The sequence below is a fragment of the Sparus aurata genome, chromosome 3, assembly GCF_900880675.1.
Source record: "Sparus aurata chromosome 3, fSpaAur1.1, whole genome shotgun sequence".
Lineage (NCBI taxonomy): Eukaryota > Metazoa > Chordata > Actinopteri > Spariformes > Sparidae > Sparus > Sparus aurata.
Window position 1 is genome coordinate 20,899,583 of NC_044189.1, and position 5,563 is coordinate 20,905,145.

Consider the following 5,563-nt stretch of genomic DNA (forward strand, 5'->3'; position numbering starts at 1 on the left):
GCTCAGATCAGGGAGTTTCTCAGTGTGGAGGCGCAGTGACGTCACAAGTCAGAAACACAACTTCTATTGACGCCTTCCTCTCCATGTGCAGCAGCTTCCTCTGTGTCACCGACGCATCAGCATAGAAAGTCTTAACTTCACTTTATAACGGACACAATCACACAGAGAACAATGGCAGTGGGAATCCCGCTAGAAGCACATGAAACATACTTCTTTTATATGATGGCTGACTCTTTATGTTACAGTCCACTCTGTATCGAATGACATCATTACATTAGTCTACTCGGTGTGAAACTGAGAAATGAAAGACAGAAAGCATGATGTGCACATCTGTTCATGAATACAGCTGAAAGAAAACACAGCAGCCCGCTAGATGCTGTTGTGTTGCTCTGCCTGTCTGTTGTGTTGCTCTGCCTGTCTGTTGTGTTGCTCTGCTTCTCTGTTGTGTTGCTCTGCCTGTCTGTTGTGTTGCTCTGCCTGTCTGCTTCTCTGTTGTGTTGCTCTGCCTGTCTGTTGTGTTGCTCTGCCTGTCTGCTTCTCTGTTGTGTTGCTCTGCCTGTCTGCTTCTCTGTTGTGTTGCTCTGCCTGTCTGTTGTGTTGCTCTGCCTGTCTGCGGCTCTGCTTCTCTGTTGTGTTGGTCTGCCTGTCTGCTTCTCTGTTGTGTTGCTCTGCCTGTCTGCTTCTCTGTTGTGTTGCTCTGCCTGTCTGCTTCTCTGTTGTGTTGGTCTGCCTGTCTGCTTCTCTGTCCTGTTGCTCTACCTGTCTGTTGTGTTGCTCTGCCTGTCTGTTGTGTTGCTCTACCTGTCTGTTGTGTTGCTCTGCCTGTCTGTTGTGTTGCTCTACCTGTCTGTTGTGTTGCTCTGCCTGTCTTTTGTGTTGCTCTGCCTGTCTGCTTCTCTGTTGTGTTGCTCTGCCTGTCTGTTGTGTTGTTCTGCCTGTCTGCTTCTCTGTTGTGTTGCTCTGCCTGTCTGTTGTGTTGCTCTGCCTGTCTGCTTCTCTGTTGTGTTGCTCTGCCTGTCTGCTTCTCTGTTGTGTTGCTCTGCCTGTCTGCGGCTCTGTTGTGTTGCTCTGCCTGTCTGCGGCTCTGTTGTGTTGCTCTGGCTGTCTGCTTCTCTGTTGTGTTGCTCTACCTGTCTGTTGTGTTGGTCTGCCTGTCTGTGGCTCTGTTGTGTTGCTCTGCCTGTCTGTTGTGTTGCTCTGCCTGTCTGCAGCTCTGTTGTGTTGCTCTGCCTGTCTGCGGCTCTGTTGTGTTGCTCTGCCTGTCTGTTGTGTTGCTCTGCCTGTCTGCAGCTCTGTTGTGTTGCTCTGGCTGTCTGTTGTGTTGCTCTGCCTGTCTGCGGCTCTGTTGTGTTGCTCTGGCTGTCTGTTGTGTTGCTCTGCCTGTCTGCGGCTCTGTTGTGTTGCTCTGGCTGTCTGCTTCTCTGTTGTGTTGCTCTGGCTGTCTACCTGTCTGTTGTGTTGGTCTGCCTGTCTGCCTGTCTGTTGTGTTGCTCTGCCTGTCTGCTTCTCTGTTGTGTTGCTCTGCCTGTCTGTTGTGTTGCTCTGGCTGTCTGCGGCTCTATTGTGTTGCTCTGCCTGTCTGCTTCTCTGTTGTGTTGCTCTACCTGTCTGTTGTGTTGGTCTGCCTGTCTGCAGCTCTGTTGTGTTTACTCTGCCTGTCTGTTGTGTTGCTCTGCCTGTCTGCAGCTCTGTTGTGTTGCTCTGCCTGTCTGCGGCTCTGTTGTGTTGCTCTGCCTGTCTGCAGCTCTGTTGTGTTGCTCTACCTGTCTGTTGTGTTGGTCTGCCTGTCTGCAGCTCTGTTGTGTTGCTCTACCTGTCTGTTGTGTTGGTCTGTCTGTCTGTTGTGTTGTTCTGCCTGTCTGCGGCTCTGCTTCTCTGTTGTGTTGCTCTGCCTGTCTGTTGTGTTGCTCTGCCTGTCTGTTGTGTTGGTCTGCAGCTCTGTTGTGTTGCTCTGGCTGTCTGCTTCTCTGTTGTGTTGCTCTGCCTGTCTGTTGTGTTGGTCTGTCTGTCTGTTGTGTTGTTCTGCCTGTCTGTTGTGTTGGTCTGTCTGTCTATTGTGTTGTTCTGCCTGTCTGTTGTGTTGGTCTGTCTGTCTGTTGTGTTGTTCTGCCTGTCTGCGGCTCTGCTTCTCTGTTGTGTTGCTCTGCCTGTCTGTTGTGTTGCTCTGCCTGTCTGTTGTGTTGGTCTGTCTGTCTGTTGTGTTGTTCTGCCTGTCTGTTGTGTTGGTCTGTCTGTCTGTTGTGTTGTTCTGCCTGTCTGTTGTGTTGGTCTGTCTGTCTGTTGTGTTGTTCTGCCTGTCTGCTTCTCTGTTGTGTTGCTCTGCCTGTCTGTGGCTCTGTTGTGTTGCTCTGCCTGTCTGTGGCTCTGTTGTGTTGCTCTGCCTGTCTGTTGTGTTGCTCCGTCTGTCTGTTGTGTTGTTCTGCCTGTCTGCTTCTCTGTCTCAGCTCATGTACCTGTCAGCAGGCGCGCAGCTGGTCTCAGCCACAGAGATAATCACAGAGAGTGTTTGGCGCCACCTGATGGTGAGATTGAGACATGACTGCATGGGCTGGAGTCAAAACACCTCATGAGCGACACAGAAGTGTTCAGCAGAATCACCAGCTGCACCACAGCGCCCTCAGGTGGGCAGCAGAGTGTCAAGCTCTGGACAGGTACACGAGAAAAAAGGTGTGTCATTACCTTCATAAATGCACAGAGAAGAGGAGCACGTGCATGTAGATTAATCAAATATAAAACCAATAGAACATCTGATGAGCTCTGCCATCATGTTACTGTTAATTTTAACACTATGATTTGCAGATTGAATCACTGTACATTTAATTAAATGTTCAATACCTCTTTATGATGTTTGGTTGAACTGACAGTATATTGCCCTAAAAAGGCAAGAAAAAAAAGTGTCCAGAAAAAAAAAAAAAGAAAGAAAGAAAAAGTCCTCAAAGTTGTTCTTCTTGCCATGGTGATGAGCTCATTAAATATTTTAATTAAATATATTTGTAGGCTGCACTCTGCTTTTGCATGACTTCAAACAATAACTACAATTTTAGTGTCTTCTTCAAGAGAAAATGTAGATCTCATTTTAATTCTTGAGAAAAGTCCTCAAGTATTAATGTGTGAAGTTCAACCTGTATTTTTTACACTTATGTTTGTAGTATCTGACCCCTGTGATGCCTAAAGTTTTCTCTAAAATACAGAGAGACCGAACGTAGATAATTTGTGACAAGATCGAATTAACTTTTAAAACGTTCCATTTCAGTTTTAACAGTACAGCAGCAGCAGATTTCATCATACAAACAGCCCAAACTGTAATTTTGTTATCTAGATAGATAGACAGATAGATAGATAGATAGATAGATAGATAGATAGATAGATAGATAGATAGATAGATAGATAGATAGATAAAGCTACATTTTGGCTTCATAACTAATATTAACTTTACTTGACCTTTTAGTGAAACTGACAGAAATGTTCTTTTTGTTCATTGCGTGTTTACCGATGGCAAGATACACCAGCTGGTTCACGAGCAGAGTCTCACTTGAAAAGGTGGGCGGCGCAATTCTGATGTAATGATGGAAATCATTTTGAAAACGAACACTTCAGAATTCTGCCTCCAGTGATCATAAAATCCCACTTCACGAGCTCAAACTCTCCTCTGTAAACCCAGAAGTGGGATCGCGCCCAAAGATTTTCAATTACAAGCCTTATGTTGCGAGTACAAGACACCTCCAGCAGATAACAACACACCTGGAGTACGTTCACACACACACACACACACACACACACACATACACACATACACATATCACAGGCAAAACATAACAGGCACAACCAATCTAGGTCAATCCCATTACCGACACTTCCACAGGACTAAACACCAAAAGTCAAGCACTGTGACTCCGACTCTGATCCTCCACGGAGGTGAAGCAGCTGTTCCAGCCATTATGTCATTAAAACAAAGTGAGGTCATCAGGTGCTCAGAGGCTGACTGATGTGAATCACGTATCACCTCAGTGGCTTCAAACAGGCACACAGACTACATGTAGCCTACATACAGTCACACAGATACATACAGGAGACATGTGAATCACGTCCCTGAGGTGAGGCGGTGTGCAACACGCAGATATACTTCCATAAAAGTGTCAGCTAATAAAATTAGAACAGACAGCCAACGCACAGTGATGCTTCACCTGAGTAATTAAGTGCTTAATGCATCATTTAAGCCTGATCACCGCACCGAACACACATTTTGTGTGCATGTGTGTGTGTGTGTGTGTGTGTCATCGTTAAGTTTGTAGCGAGGTGACAGTCGAGTCAAAGTGAATCATTGTTGCTCACAGTGTTTCCTCCCTTGGAGCTTTATTAGACCTGCATAAATTAAACTCCTTTTACTCACATCTCCATTTAATGTTCGATCGTCATTTAATTATCTTATTTAAGTTATTTTAACTCTCTGACTCAAGCAGCTGATATGGATCAGGGGAGACTTTGAGAGCTACTGTGACACATTATTAAGTGGTTGATAGTCTAAAATCCATGAAAAGAAATAACCAGGACAGGTTAAAATATCATCATCATCACATATTCATCCTTCTATCTGTTTAAAAACAAAATGACAGCAACACACTCATCACAGAACAAAGGCAAAGGCGGTAAATACAAGAAGAGAGCTTGAATCCATAAAGATTAGACAGTCAGACTCAGACTGAACTTAATCTATTGTTAAAAGACAAACCAGGTAAGAGCCTATAAAGGTGTTCTGCTCAGTACCGCTCAGTCTACAGTGCAGCGGACTACAGAAGCCCAATAGGTCAAAATAAAAGCATGGGTGACTTTTTCAAAAAGTTCACATGGGGGAGCACTTATTGTTGCCATCATTCTAAAGCAACCAAACGTGCTGATACGCTGTTTAATATATTATGATTGCTTTCAAATTCAGACATTATCGATGATCTTGTGGTTTAGATTGGTGCACAGCAACATTCTGATTCTGACTGAAGGAAACCGGATGTGAAAGATCATGTGACAAGCAGCATTTATGCCCCCAGTGTGTGGAATTATTAACCACACCAAATACACCAAATCAGTCTCACTGCATCCTTTTTTTAGGCGATCACAGTGGCGCTGGCTGTAATTTTTAATGCTTCTCTATGCCAGCCATTCTCAAGCCGGGTTCACACTGTCATGGTTATTTTTTAAATGTTTTTTTCTTTTTAAGGAAACAAAACTATCTCTGTCCTGATGAGTGGATCAGAAAATAATCTCCATCCATCACATGTCCGTTCACACACACTGGGAGTGCCTGAGCTGGTGTAAACAGGAAGCAGATTATCTACTCTGTGGTCGGTTGTTTAGTTACAGAAAATAAAAATGTATGAGGCAGGAAATGTGACTGCTTCTCACAAAACCCCCTGGATGATGCTATTTTTATTCAAATATAATCATTTTAATCATATATAATAATAATAATATAATCAATAGCAGTTTTTGTCCCTTTTCCACAATTGTGTCTTTCTAAATATAGAAACTGTAACATCCATTCTGTCGGCGTGCAATCTCAAATACTCCA